This window comes from Taudactylus pleione, unplaced genomic scaffold (assembly GCF_031769625.1).
Source record: "Taudactylus pleione unplaced genomic scaffold, aTauple2 ptg000121l, whole genome shotgun sequence".
Lineage (NCBI taxonomy): Eukaryota > Metazoa > Chordata > Amphibia > Anura > Myobatrachidae > Taudactylus > Taudactylus pleione.
The window spans coordinates 11,940,332-11,962,244 of NW_028284523.1; positions in this window are offsets into that span (position 1 = coordinate 11,940,332).

Consider the following 21,913-nt stretch of genomic DNA (forward strand, 5'->3'; position numbering starts at 1 on the left):
GTTCCTCAGCCTGGGTGCAATACTTTTCCGTGAGTCTATCATACGTTTTTGTAATGCTTTCTGAATCTTTCTAAGTGCAGCATTGGATATACTGTAGCTGAATGACACAATGAGGTGAGTGCTATATGTTGCAGGCTAAATGTCAGGTAATACAGGCAGTTAATGAGCTCAGCTGTGCAAGTATCAGTTAAGCAAATGCTTTGTGTCAGTGAGCAGTCTCTCAGTAATAAGAGCTGTGAAAGGCTGCTGCTGAGTAAGTACATATTATTTTGTGTTATGTAAACAGTAAGCCATGAAAATGGTGAGTAGAGGAGTCAGCTACATAAGTTAGGCATTCAAAGGACATAAGAGTATCAAACTTGAGTTAGCAGGCTGGACCAGATGCATGAATAGGACAGTCATGAACAAGATGATGAAATACGAACAGATCTCAAAATTCTGTCTGTGCCAGCTATGTAGCTGTGGAATATGTACTAACGATACTGCCTTTGAACCTTTTCAATACCCCTGCCTATACCTTCTAATATCCTTCCTATAAACCTCTAAGGATGACGCTATTCTGCATACGCAGTCATACAGTAAATAAAGACTCCTGACCTAGAACCTGTGGTTCCAAAGCACAAAGTATTATTCAAGTAAAAGTACAGCAGTTACATGCTATGATTCTCATATAATCTTAGCGCAAAGAAATTATACAGACCCAAGTACAGTTATACATACGCAGCGCTCTCTGGTCCAGATGTAGGCATCAGCAAGAAACCCCTGTCAATCAGCATTCAGCAAGAAGACTAGGAACCCAGGGTCAGAGCACACATATTTATACCCCCCAGGAATAAACAACACAATAGAAAAGTTTGTTGCTAATACCATTGGTCCTAAAGGAGAGGGCATATGTTACAAGGCATTTAACAGGTTGGTTCAAATAGACACAGTCCAGCCTCTAACAACTGGTGGTCTCTGGTTTCCCGCCTCATGCAAATCCTAACAGTTGTTCGTATAATGTACATTTTGTTGCTTGAAGTCTCTGCGGTCCATAAGTTGAGAATGCATGTTGCGATCTCTCCATCGATATTACTGGAATACTGTTGAGAGAGTACGCATCAGTACAATACCAAACATGGCTTACTTATCATGTATAAAACCTTAGTTACGAAATAATCTTTATTTCCTAGCAATTATAATAAATGTGCATACTTGAATCTTATACCTTAAAGCTTATGGAACCTTGTGTGTGAATATGTAATGTGTGAGTATGTGGGGTTTGATGTAAAGATGCTAGTTAACTTGGGGCAGATCCGTGTGCATGAAGCTAATATTCCACGTTTTCATACAAGATGCATTTGCTAATATGCGACCAGGTAACAGCGCAATTGTGCGTATTAATGTGTGTATGAGAAATGGTGAAAGATGCAATCGCATGATGCTAATAGTAATATCGCCACATGTACTAAAGTGTGAGTTTATCTAAAATGGCGCTTAGGCGGCCATTCGCAAAATGGCGTCTTGCGATCTCATTTCCAAGATGGCGTCTTGCGGCCAGTTGCAAGATGGCGTCGCTGCAATCCAATTTTAAACTGATCTTGTATCAGCCAATTATCCAGCTTCGACAGTCCACCCTTTGATAGCGAACAACATGCTATCTGATTTTAAAATATAATTTAGGCTTACATTTATATACTATTTAGTGTTATTATGGGATGGCACAAGGTGGTTCTTAATCCATCAATAATGTGTCTCTGAGTGGGGACATAAAACTACTATTATACGCACACCGCGGATCTCGGAAGATCATGTGAAAGGTGTGGGGATACACCAGTCCTATAAAGGCAGTCTTGAAGGGGAAATTTGAGACTTTACATTATCTGAGGTGTTTTAAAATAACATTTCAATAATACATTATATGCATGTCTAAATATAATAAATTAAATGATGGTATTTCCTAGTTCAGGGTTGTAATGCAGTTCTGTATTTCCCTCTGTAGTCATACTGACCACCATCATAATTTCGTTCTTTTGTTTTACTCTATGTTTACATTTTCCACACTTCAACACAATAGGAACACACCGGACACATATACCAATTATTATGATGACAATCAGTATAAGGATTAAGAATTTGCCTATGCTGGTGATCACTTCCTGGACCCATTCCCCTAGATCTGAGAACCATTTCACTGGGTTCAGCCATGAAACCCATCCTTCTATCTTCTCCCCTACTTCAGCCACTGAAGCATTATAGGGCCTGATTCAGAGCCGTTCGCTATTTGCGGTCGTTCGTTCAAAAACAAGGGGTGGCTATTCAAATGATCCGTTCGCAAATTGCAGTCTGTTCACACCTTTAAGTCTGAACGAGCGAGCAAAACATACGCTCGTTTATTTGTTAAAAACGCCCCCTGGCCGCTCGCACCATACGTCATGTCCGCTATTTATTAGATTAATCGAGTACATCGACCAGCGTATGAACTGCTCGCTATTCTTGTGGTTGGTGTTTGCTACCACAATTTTGCGAACAGTTCTGGCTTAAAAAAAACCCAGTGACGTGGTCAATGACGCTGCTGTTTTAAATATGCACACCCATAAAACGCCCGTTTTGACCTTTAAGCACGCCTGCGTTCTGATTTCCACTCCCCGTTTTCAAGCACCTTCCCCTGTTACCACCCACATACGCCTCATCCTGTCACTCAAATTATCAGGCATTCGCTATTTTGCGAGCACATGAATTTCGGCCGCACTGACTGGTTCGCGCATGCATATAACGATCCGTACGCATGCGCAGATGTGCGAACATCGCTCGGAACGAGCGTACTGCTGCTAGCGAGTGGCTCTGAATGAGGGCCATAGTTCTTACGAAATTCCCATTTTAGCTGCAGAATTTCATCCATCTTTCGGTCTATCACCTCCTTGGGGTCGCTGGTATCATTGGTGACATAGGTGCAACATTTTACTCCAAATTAGGTGGCCAACATTACGCAATACCCTCCAGTAACAGCAGTTAAATAATTTAACACTAGCCTGTGTTGCACCAGTTCTTTCTTGTACGCTTGCAATTCTCTCCCTGTATACCTGAATGTGTCATTGTACATCTCTTTGATATTATCTATCAATTTAGCAAGTTCCAGAATATATCTAAAGTTTAATGTACCCCGAGCGATCCTGGTGGGATCCAATGCGACTAAAACTTGAATGCCAGTTGTCTCACTAATTAACTGAGTGGCTTTGTGCATGTCACCAGGTATCATATTTCATTTGCCTCTGTGTTCATATTGTGTGTGAAGATATGGTGACGGTGTGTTTTTATGTATATAAAGCATTTCAACATGTGTGAGGGTCATAACTTCTGGGACTACTATTCCCAGGTAACACAAACCTTTGGAACTCGAGGAGAGCCACTTATACGCTTTTCTTCCACATATAAAATATACATTATCAAGGAGAACATAAGGAATGGTATGCATTATTATCATTAAGCACATTTCCCTTGCAAACAATCCTATTTCTGGGTCTTCCATCTGGTACATGCAAGTTTCTGGCTGTATTATTTTAGCACAATAACCATCTGGCACCTTACCAATAATTTCTTTGGTGGAACTCAATGCATACCGGTCCCTAAAATGTCTCCCACTAGATTTAATTGAACATAACAGATCATGGTTTATGGACTCTTTATCAGCTCTTTGTGAGAAGGTCATCATCTGATTATTCCCTGTCACTTCCCAACTCCTGGGTTTATTGGGGTTGGTTATGTTTAAACACAAAAGTGATCTATCTACTTGGAATTGATAGAGTTTGAAATGAGGTGGTTTGGATGAGAGGAATTTTCCATTCAATGTTTTCCCTTTCTGTAATTCTAAAATGTCTGTGATATTCAGCAGAAATGGCACCAATCCTACATTATGCTGTCCCTGTGGCACATGTGAACACACCCAGCAATCAGTTTGATTTAACACTTTGCCTACCATGCTATGATAATCCTCTAAAGGATACCCACCCCAGTATGGGTTATATTTAGGCTGACACCATTGGATACAATTCTCATCAACTAGGGACCCACAAAGCTCACAAATACAGGAGTCTTCAGACGATAAACCTCCACACCGTCCCAGAGTATCCAGAATAACAGCTCTCTTAACAATAACAGTACTAAGATTGGTCAGACACTCCCCTGATTGGCATTGCACTCTTTCTGACTCCACTCCATCAGCACTGCCATCAACTCCCCTCTCCACAATCGGTCCCCCTTCACAGAAACCAGACATTCCCGAACCGACCAGGATGGTGAACACTCTAAAAGAGAAAATGAAAATGAACACAGCAGGCCCGTCCATTGCCACAACAAGACCTGCAGATTTCTTTTAGTTCAGGTATCTCACTACGACCTTTTCAATCCTCCTGGAACAAGCTCACGAGCGACAGGTTCACGCTATCACACTTATCTCCGCCTCGTTTCTCCACCATTTGGTTGACCTTTTTGCAGTGAGTGGAATGGACCCAGGTATCTCTCTCAGCCACCTTCAAAGATGTAGTACTTGTCAGCAGCACCTAGTATGGACCTTCCCACCGATCAATCAAACAACCTGAACGCAAGAAATTTCTGATCATAACATATTCTCCTGGTTCAACATCATGACAGTTAGTTTCAGGCATATCATTGGACAACAATTTCAGTTTCTGCTGCTGTTGTTTTAAATGCTTGCTCATTGATATAAGATACTTTACAGTTACCTCATTGTTACCTTTCAAGTCTTCCTGTGGACTTATAATCAAATGAGGTTGTCTACCGAACAGTGGGCCTGACTCAGAGCCGGACGCTCTGAACGAGCGCCCGCTCTGAATCAGGGCATGTTTTTTTTAATTGCGAATCGGCCTTTTGGATGCTCGCATAGCTGTGGGTTACCACCCACAGCTTATGTTTAGGTCCATGATGATGGTCGCGATGGTCAAGACCATCGTGACCATCGGGCTTGCGATGAGACCCTTGCGGTAGGGTCTCGTTGCCGCAAACACTGGAGTGATTTTGGCTCTATCAGAGCCAAAATCACTCCCACTGACATCACTAGTGATGTCAGTGGGGACGGACCCAGATGGTTGGCGTTCCAACGGGAACGCCTCTGTCTGGGCAGCCACGCTCACCAAAGGGGGCATGCTGTCACTCATCATCGACAGCACGCCCCCTTTGGCACGAGACCTGGAGTGACGGCTTCCCCTTCGCTCGCCGGGTCTCGCGCATGCACACGATGGAGCTCCCTCCATCATGCACATGCGCACAAGGGCACCATCAACTCACTTGCGAGTGTACAGCGCTCGCAAGCGGGTCTGAATGAGACCCAGTATTTCAAATGTAGACAGATTTAGAGGGGGTCTGGGAGTGGTCCTTATACTATGCAGGACCAACGGTAATGCTTCTGGCCAACCTAGTCAAGTCTCTGCCATGATTTTACTTAACTTATTTTTAATAGTCCCGTTCATCCTCTCTACCTTGGCACTGGCTTGCGGTCGGTAGGGGGTGTGAAGTCGGCTATTAATACCCATCAGCTTACACATATTTTGAAAAACATCACCTGTGAAATGAGTACCCCTGTCACTCTCGATGATTTTAGGGATACCGTATCTGCATACACATTCCTGAACTATTTTCTTGGCAGTAAATGCAGCAGTATTAGTGGCCGCTGGGTAGGCCTCAACCCAATTAGAAAATACATCAGTGCACACTAATACATACTTAAGATTCCTGCAGGGTGGTAATTGGATGAAATCAATTTGTATCACCTGGAAAGGTCCATCAGTCGGTGGAATGTGGGATGGTTCGGTAGGGATCGCTTTCCCTATGTTCTTCCTCAAGCAGGTCAGACGGGATATTGCTATCTTTTCTGCTTGTGAAGAAAAACCTGGTGCACACCAGTATGCTCTCACCAACTTGCACATACCTTGCTTTCCCAGATTAGTCAGACCATGTGCTGCCTCAGCCAGGCTGGGGTAATATGCCTTGGGGGCTACTGGCTTACCTTGTCAATCCCTCCAGAGCCCGGAGGACTCTTGCCCACATCCCTTGGACTTCCAAATGGTCTTTTCCTGAATTGAACACAAATTTTGCATCTCAATTAATTTCAGCATATCAATTGTTTGGAAAGACATAATTTTTTCAGTGGGAGAAAACATTTTTAACCCTGCTGCCCATTTTGCAGCTTCATCGGCTCTGTTGTTGCCCAGTGACACCGGGTCATCCTCACATGTATGGGCTTTACACTTGATTACTGCCACCGCTTTGGGCAGTTGGATTGCTTCTAAAAGATGTTTTATGTGTCGGGAATGTGCAACTGGTGTGCCTGCTGCTGTCATAAAATTTCTCAGATGCCATAGAGCCCCAAAATCGTGCACCACCCCGAACACGTACCTCGAGTCAGTGTAAATGTTAGCAGATTTGCCTGCTGCCAGTTCACACGCTCTAGTTAGTAATACTAACTCTGCCACCTGGGCTGAGTGAGGAGGACCAAGAGGTTTGGCTTCTATGATGTCGGTGTCATTTACAATAGCATAACCTGTACATAATTCACCTGTGTCTGTTTGTCTATGACAACTCCCATCCGTGTAAAAAGTCACATCTACATTCTCTAAAGGTGTGTCGTGTATGTCAGGTCTAGCAGTAAAGGTCTGATTCAGATATGTCATACAATCGTGTGTATCATTATGTCCGCTGAACTCACCCTCCGCCAGCAACTCGTCTCCTTCCACCCTTTGTACATCATGTTGTATATATGGTAAATACGTTGCTGGATTCAGTGTGCTGCAATGTTTAACAGTGATGTTTGCAGGTGCGATTAGAGCTAGTTCCCATTTGGTAAACCTAGCCATAGAAACGTGTCTGGTTTGAGCAGAGTTCAGCAGAGCAGATACAGCATGGGGAGTGTATAATCATATCATGACCAAATACTACGTCCTCACTTTTACTCACCAATAAAGCGGTAGCTGCTACACTTCTCAAACAGGTGGGGAGTGATCTCGCCACAGTGTCCAATTGGGGACTGTAGTATGCTACGGGCCTACTGGCATCACCATATTTTTGTGTAAGGACACCTGCAGCACAACCATCGGCTTCCGTACAAAACAAATCAAAAGGTTTTTCATAATCAGGTATTCCCAATGCAGGTGCTTTGGTCAGACTATCCTTAAGATTAAGGAAAGCCTGCTCTGATTCCTCTGTGTGTATGACATGATCGGGCTTTGAGGAAGAGATTAAGGATTTCATTCAGAGTCGGTCGAAGCGGCCGCACGGTCGTACGCCACCGATGTTCACTATACTGCGCATGTGTAAAGTTCGCAATGCGCGTGCATAAACTAGCCGCTATAATCAGAAATTTCTCTCTACTTGAGCACAGCCAGGTAAGTAGTTTGAGTGACAGATTGAGGCGTTTGTGGGTGGTAACAGGGGAAGGTGCTTGAAAACAGGGGAGTGGAGATCCGAACGCAGGCATCCCTAATTATGTGAACGGCGTTTTATGGGAGTGCATACGGTTTATGGGAGTGCATAATTAGCAAAGTAGCGTCATGGCACATGTGACATGGGCAGTTTTTACACTGACATGACAGTAGAGCTTAAGAAAGGGTATAGTCAACCTTAAGCTCTACGACCAGTTCCGATGGATCTCGATGGTCTTGATTAATCCTTATATGGCCGGAGATGACGTGTAATGTGTACGAGAAGGGGGCGTATTTTTTTTGTATTCTGGCCGCTTCCTCCGCTTGGTCGGCCAGCAGCCGATCCGAACTTAGGGACGCAACTTGCAAGGGAATCATTTACATATCCGGCCCCTTTTCCCGTACGACCGTGCGGCTGCTTCGACTGACTCCTGTAAATGAGGTCCTAAGTCCTGTAAAGGCAAGGCCAAAATAGAAAAACCTGGGATCCACATTCTACAGTATCCACACATTCCCAAGAAGGTACGAATTTTCTGTTGATTCTGGCAGTGTCATGTTCTGTATGGCCTGGATTCTATCATTTGTGAGATGTCTTAACCCCTTGGTTAGGCAGTGTCCCAAATAGTTTACTCTGGATTGGCACGGCTGTAGTTTGTCCTTAGCCACTTTGTGTCCTGTATGCGAGAGATGAAGCAACAAAAGTTTAGTATCATTCAAACATGACATAAATTAATCAGAACACAGCAATAAATTGTCCACATATTGAATTAGAACAGATCCATTTGCAGGTTGAAAAGATTGTAAACAGTCGTGCAATGCCTGGGAAAAGATACTGGGGCTGTCTATAAAACCTTGGGGAAACCGTGTCCATGTATATTGCACACCTCTGTATGTAAATGCGAATAGATACTGACAGTCAGGGTGGAGAGGCACAGAGCAGAAAGCAGTACAGAGGTCAATGACAGTGAAATGGGTTGCGTTTGGAGGGATCTGCATAAGAATGACAGCTGGATTTGGCACGACGGGGAATTGGCTCTCTACTACCTTATTAACACCTCTAAGGTCCTGTACCAGCCTATAACCCCTCCCACCACTCTTTTTCACCAGAAAGATGGGACTGTTGGCTACACTAGCTGTACGAACTAAAATTCCCTGTTGCAATAATCGCTCAATTATTGGAAAAACCCCTAATTCTACCTCCTGTTTTAGTGGGTACTGGGGAATTTTTGGAGCTTGCCTACCGCCTTTTAAATTTACCATTACGGGGCTTACGTTTGCCATTAATCCAGTGTTCTGTCCATCCTTAGTCCAAAGGGAATCTGGAATTTGGGACAACATTTGATCTACCTGAGATGGATTATCATTTAAACTGGTAGAGTGATACATTATCCTTTGGGGAGTGTCCAACATATCCCGCACCTCATGTGCAACTCTCTCTGGGATATCTAGAAATACACCATCAGGGGTGCAATATATGACACATCCCATCTTACATAACAAATCTCTTCCCAGCAGGTTAGTAGGAGCCGCAGCAGCCAGAAGGAAAGAATGCCTGGTATGCAATGACCCAAAAGTAACCTCTGTGGACTTTGTTAAAGGATAATGTTGCACTTTACCTGTTACACCCATTGTTGGTACTGTCTCGTTGGTCACCTGTAAATTAACGGGAGATTTTATCACTGACCTGGTCGCCCCTGTGTCTACAAGAAAAGGATATTCAGTACCAGCTACATCAACCATCATGACCGGTTCTTTCCTAGTGCTTCCCGTTAACCTGACTATCTGTAGACTACAGGTATGACCTGACCCCTAGCGTTGGCTACCATTCTCAAATAAAGCATTAACGGCCACAATTGGAGCTGGTGCTTGCTGGATATTTGCTGGTCTCTGTGCATATCCCTTATGGGGATATCCAGGTACTCTCTGGTTTGGGGGTCCTACCCTTTTTACTCTGCAGGTTCCACTTAAATGTCCTGGCTGGTTACAATTAAAACATATTCGTGGATCGGATGAAGACACGGGTTGTTGTGAGGTTTGAGCAGGGGGAAAAGGTGGTGGATTTTGGTAGGGATATGGAGGATAAGGGTATTGTGGGGGATATAAAGTTTGTGAGTAGTGTGGGACCTGTGGTTGTGTAGGGTTAGTAGAATAGAGCTGTGTTTGCTGTTGCGTGGGATTAGTGAGGGCATATAACTGTTCAGGTGTAGGTGTGTGTGTAGATGCAAGTGTGTCTGTTGGCTGTGATGTTACCATCATTCCTTCCAGAGCTTGAATACTGACAGCCATTAGTTTTTCACTCTGGGTCTCTCTCTTCTTTGAGATGTTCTTATCATGTTCTATGGCAGATTCTATGAGTGTATCGATTGTGACTCCCCTCCAGCCAGGTTGTGAGGTCTGAACCCGAGTCTTTAAGTTTTCCTTAAGACCGTCCATGAGTACCGTGACTATCATTCCCCTGTGGTGAGTGCTATCTTTAATATCTTCTATCCCAGTGTACTGGGTGATAGCCTGCAGAGCCCGGACGCAATACTCTTCTGCAGATTCACTCTCCTTTTGCTTTATGGTGAAAATTTTGTTCCAGTTAACTACTACCGGAAAATATATACCCAATTGAGTTACAATGCGGGAAATGTTACCTTGGTTTACTTTGTCCGTTAAGGGAATGTCACCATCCAATACACAATCCGTTATAAATTTTGTCACATCGGTATTGCGTGGTAGACAGGCCCGTAACACCACATGCCAATCTTTATTAGTTGGCTCATGAGAACTACCCAAATTCCTCAAAAATCTCTGACATTTGGCTAGTTCCTTTTTGGGATCGGGGAAATCATTTATGATGGAATTTAGTTCTGCTCTTGTGCAAGGACAATGCATTACCACTTCCTTCGTGGGCACTACACTGTTCACATCTGCATTTCCATTCAAAACAGCTATTGTCCGAATGGGATGCAGATCGGTAGCGCTGCTACCTTTGACCTTGTTACCTGGCTGGGGGTTTAATCGGTTGCTGCTACGTATGGTATTAACAACTTCCTCTATGGGCGCAGAGGGTGTTAGCGCTTCCCTTGCTGTTACCGATGGAGATGGCGGCACCACTCATGATTGTCGTGGCGTAGTATCTACCATTTGTACAGCATCGGAAATGGCAGACATTACAATAGGCTCATCATCCACATCATGAACATTTTCTTTATAGTTGCTTAAGAGAGGGTACAAATTGCTTGTTACATTTTTATGGGTATTTTTGATAACTGTACTTGCACCTCCATCCACATAAGGTGGGGGTGGTGCGCGTGAACTGCTGGCAATACCTTCTGCAATGCTACCTTGCTGCACATGCACGCCATTTTGTGGCTCGCCCGCATTGCAATTCAGCGTCGCGGATGCATTTTCTGGCAATGCGCTCGCAACGCTAATTTGCGTCGCTTGCACATTTTTAAGCCACGCATCCCCTTCATGTCACAACTTTAAACATTCATAATATTTTACCTTTTTCTCTCGGGAGCGCATCAGACTGATGTGATCCCGGACATTATCTAATACATCTTTATCAAAACTACCAATTCTGGGAAACGGTCTAACACTCTTCATCGTAATTTTAAACCATACATCACAATACCTTATTGCATAAGTACCGTACTTAGTATGCATAATACGACTGGCCGATCCAAACGGCGCATCCATTAGCAGCACATCATTGTCTAACATCTCTATTGTTTGCATGGCTCCCATTCTCAGACAACTCCTACATTTTTCAATAAAGATTTAAACTAGTGAAAGACAGTCAAGATACTTTCACTTACCTGTGGACGATTTAAACGTCAGCGCCCACACAACTGTGAAGATTTGAAGAAGGCTACTCCACACACCCGGATAAGATTTAAGAAGGCAACTTCCACACCTATGGAAGTTTAAGTTGGCTACTTCCACGCACCTCTCTACAACAATGACAACATGTACACCTGCTACTGTGTATAGAACAGTAAGCTGCTTACCGAGAGGCTAGCATTTAGCCCTTAAAGGTCATACGGTACCTCTAACTTTAGGGAACAAGTTACCCCTACCAACAAATACTCACTGTTACACACTTTTTCTCCTGCGCAGAAAAATACACGTTAACCCAGATATTGACAACAATTGAAAAGAATGTAAACCTCAACGGCTTTGTTTAAACACGTGGCAGCACAACCGGAAGTACGTATACGCTATTGTGCGACCAGTCGCATACACAATAATGCGATTACCACACAACCGTATGACAACCTTTAGCTGCATACACAAAAGTGCGTCTTTACTGTGCGCAAATCTGCGACTCAGCCGCGTGTTCAATACTGCGGCACCCCTTTAAATGTTAGGTTCTATCAACAAAGGAAAACAAACATTTTCCTCTCTTGTCCCTGGATTCTAGTCAGCATCCCTGGCTCACACGAAAACGGGTAGCGATCTCTCAGCACCGAGCGGTTGCAGGTAAACCCTGCATGTGGCCACTCCACCCTTTGGTGAGAAATCGATAACCGTAAGTGCCGTGTGAGTGGGTAAGTGACCTCACTACGAGCCCCCAACTAACGATACTGCCTTTGAACCTTATCAATACCCCTGCCTATACCTTCTAATATCCTTCCTATAAACCTCTAAGGATGATGCTATTCTGCGTACGCAGTCATACAGTAAATAAAGACCTAGAACCTGTGGTTCCAAAGCACAAAGTATTATTCAAGTAAAAGTACAGCAGTTACACGCTATGATCCTCATGCAATCTTAGCGCAAAGAAATTATACAGACCCAAGTACAGTTATACATACGCAGCGCTCTCTGGTCCAGATGTAGGCATCAGCAAGAAACCCCTGTCAATCAGCATTCAGCATGAAGACTAGGAACCCAGGGTCAGAGCTCACATATTTATACCCCCCAGGAATAAACAACACAATAGAGAAGTTTGTTGCTAATACCATTGGTCCTAAAGGAGAGGGCATATGTTACAAGGCATTTAACAGGTTGGTTCAAATAGACACAGTCCAGCCTCTAACAACTGGTGGTCTCTGGTTTCCCGCCTCATGCAAATCCTAACAGTTATTCATATAATGTACATTTTGTTGCTTGAAGTCTCAGCGGTCCATAAGTTGAGAATGCATGTTGCGATCTCTCCATCGATATTACCGGAATACTGTTGAGAGAGTATGCATCAGTACAATACCAAACATGGCTTACTTATCACGTATAAAACCTTAGTTATGAAATAATCTTTATTTCTTAGCAATTATAATAAATGTGCATACTTGACTCTTATACTTTAAAGCTTATGGAACCTTGTATGTGAATATGTAATGTGTGAGTATGTGGGGTTTGATGTAAAGACGCTAGTTAACTTGGGGCAGATGCATGTGCATGAAGCTAATATTCAGTGTTTTCATACAAGATGCATTTGCTAATATGCGACTAGTTAACAGCGCAATTGTGCGTATTAATGTGTGTATGAGAAATGGTGAAAGATGCAATCGCATGATGCTAATAGTAATATTGCCACATGTACTAAAGTGTGAGTTTATCTAAAATGGCGCTTAGGCGGCCATTCGCAAAATGGCGTCTTGCAATCTCATTTCCAAGATGGCGTCTTGCGGCCAGTAGCAAGATGGCGTCGCTGCGATCCAATTTTAAACTGATCTTGTCTCAGCCAATTATCCAGCTTCGACAGTACAATCTCAATGAATAATTATCATGACACTCCTTGATCCAGTCTCTAAAGGATTACATAAAAGCACTGATTTTGCTTCTCAAAACTGCCAGACAATTGACTTTATATAACACTAAAATGTACCCACTTACATAAACTATAATTATTAGAGATGAGCGGGTTCTGATCTCAGGGATCCGAACCCACCCGAATTTAGGGGATCTCCCTGCCTACCCCGGATCTCTCACCCAAGGCAAAACCTCGTGAACCCGCTGTTGGGTCGCGAGGTTTTGTATTGAGCGGGCTTAACGCTGATTGACTGAGAGAGCCGTCTGTCACGGCTCTCAGCCAATCAGCGTTAAGCCCATTGAAAATGCACACAGAAGAAAAATAAAGATGACGCCCACCATCCCCCGCTGCCTAACACTGCTGGCACCCCCTGCTGCCGAAACCACTGGCACCCCCACTGGTAGCATCCCCAGCTGCCGACAACACTGCTGCCGACACTGCCTGCACCCCTGCACTGCTGCCCCACGTACTGAGGACACCGTCAGTGACCCGCACACTGCCGACACTCCCACACTGAGGACACCACCAGAATCCCTGCACTGCCGACACTGTCAGCACACATGCTCTGAGGACACCCCTGGCACCCCCGCTCTGCCGACACCCTGCATTGAGAACACCCCTGCACTGCCGACACAGTCAGCAAACCTGAACTGAGCACACCGCTGGCACCCCCGCTCTGCCGACACCATCGGTACCCTTCACTGAGAACATTGCCAGCACCGCAGCACTGCCATTCCATGTACTGAGGACACCGCCAGCAACCCCAGCACTGCCTACACAGCCAGCAAATCTGCACTAAAGACACCATTGGCTCCCCTGCACTGCCGACACAGCCAGCAAACCTGCACTAAAGACACCGCTGGCACCCCACACAGCCGACACAGCCAGCAAACCTGCACTAAAGACACCGCTGGCACCCCTGCACTGGCCACACTGTCAGCACACATGCACTGAGGACAACGCTGGCACCCCCGCCCTGCCGACACCGCCGGCACCCTGCATTGAGAACACCCCTGCACTGCCGACACAGTCAGCAAACCTGACACCAGCGGCACTGCCGACATCGCCGGTCCCCTTCACTGAGGACATTGCCAGCACCTCAGCACTGCCATTCCATGTACTCAGGACACCGTCAGCAACCCCGCACTGCCGACACTGCTGTCACAGAGGGGTCGGCACACATCCCTACTTAGAACCCGTTGGGAAAATTGGAGAAATTCTTGCGGTGTGTGATGTGCACTGTTCACCATCCAAAACTCATAGCTTCTGGTTATTGGTATATATGATTGGATTATTTTATTCCATTTACTAGTGTCTTATTTTGTCCATTTCCACATGTGCTGGGGTAGTTCCAATGTAATAGCCGCTCACTGTATAATTATTAGAGATGTGCGCCGACCCTAATATTTTGCTTTTGGTTTTGGAGTTGGACCCCCCCTGGTTTTGTATCAGGATTGGTTTTGCTAAAACCTCACCTCATGTTTTGTTTTCGTGTTTTGGTTTTGGATTTGAATTTTTTCTTAAGAAATCATAAAAACAGCTAAAATCACATAAAATGGGCCTGTTTTTGTTCCTACAATATAATTAACTTCAATAACATTTATTTCCAGTAATTTCCAATCAATTTTGACCACCTCACAATATTATTTTTTTCATCTAGTTAAGGCCAAAAGGTTGCATTCAGCTAGCTGGCTGACTAAGCTAAGTGACACAGTGGGCGGCACTAATATGTGACAGTTCAGCTTCTAATTTCCAACATGGATACAGTATGTTATACAGTGTGGGTTGGATACACCAATAGTGCACTTACTGTGACAGCAGTGTCGGCAGAGCGGGATTGACAGCAGGATCGCAATGTTTTGCCCCGGATCCCCGAAATTCGGGTGGGTTCGGATCTCTGAGATCCGAACCCGCTCATCTCTAGTTCTAAGTCAACAGTTTTATTAAAGGCAAAACCCAGCATATTGGGTTGGATATTACACAGGATGCTTTACAATAAGCAATCACATTGTTCATTTACAACCCATAGACAGTTTGTGGTATACGGTTAACCAACTGAAGTTAGCAGGAGCTAGTGAAGACCCCTTGTAGGAAATGTAAAACTTGCAAAAAGGCCATTCTGCACAGAAAAATAAACCTGCTGTCTGCCTAAGTTTGCACAAATGTGCCTAGAATTATGAGCTCATAGGTTTGTGGAGCGACATGTCAGTATCAGATGCTTATATAGGCAATGGGAAGGAGTTGGGTGAAGATGCCCCTGCTGAAATACAGTTTGTTTTTCAGAGTGGTGCAGAAATGAAATTTTGGGAGAGAGCTATCAAAAGTTGTTTCTTTTCAAATTCGCAAGTCAGGCCTGACTCTGATATGTATGCTATAACCACTGCAGTTGCAATTCCGTATGCAGCTGCTACGTGAAAATATGCAAATGTCGCAGTCGGCGGGATATGTACTGAGATATACACCGCCGTATCCACAAATCCAGGTATATGCGTACAAAGATGCAGCATCAGTCACAGATCACTCGTTGTTAGCAGTCCTGAGTGACTCTATGGTGGCACAGAATGGCCATCAGCCTAAGATTTGGGGGTTTCTTCAAACTCATGGCAGAAATTGTGTTGATTTCATGTGGAATGACCCTAAAGTTAAATATCTATGTAAATCTTCACTCTTTCAAACCTCAAAAAAAATTGCCATACATCTCACAATGACAGAAACCACAAAGTACTGCATCATGAAATCTAGATCATGGGGAAGATTCTTTTTGCAAAATTGCCATGGAAATCTACACAAACAGTCTGGTTCCAGACAGACTGGTAACACGATGAGTAAGACTTTCCATTTATTGTAATGGACAATTCCATACAATGGGCACAGAATTCTGTGAATGGGAACATGCTTTGTTAAGTAGATTTAATAAAATACAAAATATTTAAAGCAAACAATAAAATACTAATGCAGAATAACAAGTCTCAGCATGCCCTTTCAACCCTTTCACTAATTGGATATTCTGTCTCTTGTGGAACTACTGTACAGCTGGTGCGGGAGGTAGTTTGGAAGCCGACAGTCTAAATGCCGATTGCCGGCTTCCAGACTTTCTAATCCCGGCATGGTACTAATGACAGGCGTTAGGTTTAGGGCTCCCGGGGGGGATTTAGGGTTAGGCACCCCCCGGGAGGGTTAGGTTTAGGCTTGGGGAAGGAGGAGTTAGGGTTAGGCACCCCCAGGGGGAGGTCAGGGTTAGACCCCCTGGGGGACTTAAGTTTAGGCTGCGGGGATTGGGGGGGTTAGGTTTAGGCACTTAGAGGGGGATTAGGGTTAGGCACCTCTATGGGAGGGTTAGGGTTAGGGGGGAATTAGGTTAGCGTTACTTACCTTAGGGATGATTGGGATCTTCACCCTTGTCGGGCTGCCGCTGTCGTAATTTGAATACCTACTACACCCGCTGGTGCAACTAATGTGACTTGTGAAATTACAATGCACTTAGAATGCTGGAACAGCTCCTGAATAGTATTTTGTTGCTTTGTTTTCAGTCCTATTGTTATAAATGGGGCTAGAGGGCAGTACTTGCTCAAACATTCACAAACAGCTACAGTAACTTGTAAACATTGCTTCACACACACATAAAAATTACACTTGTAATAAACCCAGTCCTGATGACTCCTCACTCACATCATTTAGTAAAGTCCTAAATATAGCTTCTTTTTTTTTTTAGAAGAAACCTGGAAGTATCATTCAGTTAAAAGGTTTAGTACAAAGAGTTACAAGATTTAATTTGATGTGATGTTTACAGTGCCCCATACAAAGAATTTTCCTCCTTTAGACATATAAGGGCCTATTCATCATATGATAAATGGCCCGTTAACCATGAGGAAATGCATATTTAGCTTACCGGGCCATTTATCATGAAGGGTCCAAATAGAAACTGAAAGTATTCAGAGTTTCCCTGTGAGAACAAGCGCCATCTTCAGATGGTGCTTGTTCTCATAGCTCTGCTCCTTCCTAAGGGAAGGAGTTCCGGGGATTCGAAGAGGGATCTGAGCGGTTCCCTTCGCCGCCTCCTCACTGACATCCTGGTGGCTTTGCGCATGTGTGACCTCAGGTCACGCATTGGTTGAAACTAGGGGTGTGCACCGGTCACTTTTCATGTTTTTTATCTGGATCTTTCTTCGTTTTTTGGATGTGGATTGGTTTTGCCAAAACCACCCTTCTGTGTTTTGGGTTCTGGGTTTTGTGTTTTGGATCTGTATTTTTTTTTAAAAGCATAAAAACAGCTAAAATCACATAATTTGTGGGTTTTTCTGCTCCTATGCTATTATTAACCTCAATAACATTAATTTCCACTCATTTCCAGTCTATTCTGAACACCTCACACCTCACAATATTGTTTTTAGTCCAAAAGGTTGCACCGAGGTAGCTGGATGACTATGCTAAGTGACACGAGTGGGCGGCACAAACACGTGGCCCATCTAGGAGTGACACTGCAGTGGCAGACAGGATGGCAGTTTGAAAAACTAGGCCCCAAACTGTACATAATACAAAGAAAAAAAAAAGAGGTGCAAGATGGAATTGTCCTTGGGCCCTCCCACCTACCCTTATGTTGTATAAACAGGACATGCACACTTTAACAAACCAATTATTTCAGCGCCAGGGTCTGCCACACAACTGTGGCTGAAATGATTGGTTCGTTTGGGCCCCCACAAAACAAGCTGGCAATTAATCTGTCACTGCACAAACTGGCTCTACAGAGGCAAGATGTCGTCCTCATCCTCCTCATCCACCGATTCCTCACCCTCTTCAGTGTCATGTACATCTTCACAGAGTAATAATTCGTCCCCGCTGGAATCCACCACCACAGGTCCCTCTGTACGTTATGGAGGCTGGTCTCCCTAGAAGAGTTTATAATTAATTTAGATGAACATCATCTTCTCCACATTTTATGGAAGCAACCTCCTACGCCCTTCGCTGACAAGGTTACCGGGTGCACTAAACACTCTTTCGGAGTACACACTGGAGGGGGGCAACTCAGGTAAAATAGAGTCAGTTTGTACAGGGGCCTCCAAATTGCCTCTTTTTCCTGCCAGTACAGGTACAGACTGTCTGACATGTCTACTTGGATGCTGTCACCGATTTAATCCTCCACCATTCTGTCAATGGTGACAGTATGATATGTAGTGAAAGTAGACATGTCTGAAATTGTTGCCAGGTCCTTCAGTCCAGACCAGATGTCCAAACTTGGTCCTGCCTGCCCTGCATTACCGCCAGTGGGTTGCTTAGGATACCTAAATTGTTTCCTGGCAGCCCCAGTTGCGGGAGAAAATGAAGAAGGAGCTGTTGATGTGTCACGTTCCGCTTCAGCTGACAGTGTTTTCACCAGCAGGTCTTTGCACCTCTGCAGGCTTATGTCGGCTGGAAAGAGAGACACCACATAAGCTTTAAACCTAGGATTGAGCACGGTGGCCAAAATGTAGTGGTCTGATTTCAACAGATTGACCTCCCTGGAATCCTGGCAAAGCGAATGAAGGGCTTCATCCACAAGTCCCACATGCCAAGTGGAATCGCTCCATTTTAGCTCCTCCTTCACTTTCTCAAGCTGCTTCTACAAAAGCCTGATGAGGGGAATGACCTGACTCAAGCTGGCATTGTCTGAACTGACTTCACATGTGGCAAGTTCGAAGGGCTGGAGAACCTTGCACAACATGGAAATCATTCTCCACTGCACTTGAGTCAGCATACCCCCTCCTTTGCCTATGTCATAGGTGGATGTATAGGCTTGAATGGCCTTTTGCTGCTCCTCCATCCTCCAGGGTTGAGGGTTGAGATCTACCGCGTCGCAACCTCTTGCTTCAGGTGATGGCGGGGCAGGTTCAAGAGTGTTTGCTGGCGCTCCAGTCTTTGGCACGCAGTCGCTGAATGGCAAAAGTGGCCAGAAATTTTTCGGGACACCCAAAGCATCTCTGTCGTTTTTCCCCCTCCCCCTGTCGTTTTTCAGAAAATTCTGCACCACCAAATTTATTGTGTGAGCAAAACATGGGATGTGCTGGAATTTGCCCAAATGTAATGCCCGCACAATATTGGTGGCATTGTTAGATATCACAAATCCCCAGGATAGTCTTTGTGGGGTAAGCCACTGGGCGATGATTTCCCTCAGTTTCTCTAAGAGGTTGTCAGCGGTATGCCTCTTACTGAAACCGGTGATACACAGTGTAGCCTGCCTTGGAATGAGCTGGCGTTTCTGAGATGCTGCTACTGGTGACGCTGCTGTTGTTGCTGCGTAAGATGATACATCTACCTAGTGGGCTGTCACAGTCATATAGTCCTTAGTCTGCCCTGTTCCACTTGTCCTCATGTCTGTGGTTAAGTGGACATTGGGTACAACCGCATATTTTAAGACACTGAATACACTTTTTGTGACGTTTCTGTACAGTCTCGGTATCACCTGCCTAGTGAAGTGGAATCTAGATGGGATTTGGAACCGGGGACACACTACCTCCATCAATTGTCTAAATCCTACTGCACTAATGGTGGATACTGGACGCACGTCTAACACCAACATAGCAGTCAAGGCCTCAGTTATCCATTTTGCTTCAGGATGACTGCTGTTGTACTTTATCCTCCTCGCTAAGGACTGTTGGAGGGTCAATTGTTTAGTAAAAGTAGTTGTGTTCCTACTTCCTCTCTGGGATGATGACTGGCTCCCAGCAGCAGCAGCAGCGGCAGCAGTAGGCGTAGCAATGCAGGATCCTCCGGAGGAATCCTGGATAAGAGACAAGTCATGCCAGTGACATGACCTGCAGGACTACTTCCGATCCTGACTAAGGAGGAAATTGATGAGGAGGGAGTTGACGGTGTGGTTTGCAGGCGCTTGGATACAACAGGACAAAGGGATTTAGGTGTCCCTGGACTGCTTACGTTCTTAGCCAAAGTTTCTGAACTTGACAGTAACTTTTTATGAACGCGCTGCAGGTGACATATAAGCGAGGATGTTCCTAGGTGGTTAACGTCCCTACCCCTACTTATTTCACCTTTAGATATGGTACATATGGCAAGACAGTTCTTGTCCGGATTTGGATAGAAATATTGCCAGACCAAAGAGGTGGAATGTTTGGTTTTCTGCCCAGGCATGGCCGTGATGGGCTTTTTCATTCCATGGACAACAACTGTCTCCTCCGGAGCCTGATTTAAACAAACCGCATCACCATCAGCAGCCTCCTCGCCAACTTCCTCCTCAGCGCCAGCTACACCAGTATCCTCATCCTGTTGTACTTCAACAGTGACATCTTCAAGTTGCATATCTGCAAGTGGACTGTGGGTGCTCCTTCCAGCACTTGCAGAGGGCGTGCAAATGGTGGAAAGAGCCACCTCTTCCCGTCCAGTGTTGGGAAGGTCAGGCATCGCAACCTCCACCACACTTGGACTCTCGTTGGGAAATTCTGATATCTTCTTAGAACGCACAGTTATTCACTGTGCTTTTGCCAGCTTAACTCATTTGATTTTTGTAGCGGGAGGAGGGCTTCCATCTTCATGTGAAGCTGAACCACTACTCATGAACATAGGGAAAAACCTTAGCCGGTCCTTGCCACTCCGTTTCGTAAATGGCATATTGGCAAGTTTACGTTTCTCCTCAGATGATTTAAATGTTATTTTTAAGGTAATTTTCCTGAACTTTGTCATTCGGGATATTATATGCCCTCTACTATGACATTGGGCTCCGACCTTTGCAGACGATGTTGATGGTATTTTATTGTCTATGTCATGACTAGTGGCAGCACTAGGAGGAAGTGGTTCTTGATCTTTCCCTATTTTTATTTTTATCGGACAAAGTTTTGTCCTCCATTTATGTTATATTGATATATACGTGCGGTTAAGGCACACACAAACACAGAAAAGAAGACACAGGCGCACGCTTGGCGCTGCTCCTTTATTGATGCACGTGCGGCTTCTGTGCATACATTTCACACACAAACACAGAAAAAAAGAAGAAATTTTTATTTTTTGTGGAGCTCACTTTGGGGGTTACACCACCCTTGAACAGACTTATGACACAGGCGCACGCTTGGCGCTGCTCCTTTGTTGATGCACGTGCGGCTACAGTGCACACAATTCACAACACAGTAAAGAAGAATTTTTTATTTATTTTGAAGTGCACTTTGGGGGTTACACCACCCTTTAAGAGATGAGCCAGCCGGCCCTTTACTTATGACACAGGCGCACGCTTGGCGCTGCTCCTTTGTTGATGCACGTGCAGCTACAGTGCACACAATTCACAAACACAGAAATAAATGTGTTTTTTTGCACTTGGGTGGAGCACCCCTGATGGACAGATCACCCCCTGGACAACACTACAGCACCCCTTTAGGACTACAGCATTTTTGGGACACTGCACAACACAGACCAGCCAGCCCCTATAGACTTTTGGACAACTGACTGCACAACATAGTCCAGCGAGCCCCTATGGACAACAGCAGCACAACACAGTCCAGCCAGCCCCTACAGACAACAGCAGCACAACACAGCCCAGCAAGCCCCTATGGACTTTGGAGGAGTGGACACAGCCCCTATGGACAACAGCAGCACAGCACAACACAGCCCAGCCAGCCCTAACTCCCACCCTCCCTCTTCACTGTCCACAGCTGAAGTGAGAAATGGCACCAACGCGGGGACCTTTAATACAATCCAAAACCCGGAAGGCAGGATGATGACGTTTTGCCTCGATTTCAGTTCCGAGTCAGGCGGGAAAACCCGAGCCGGACTCGGTTCC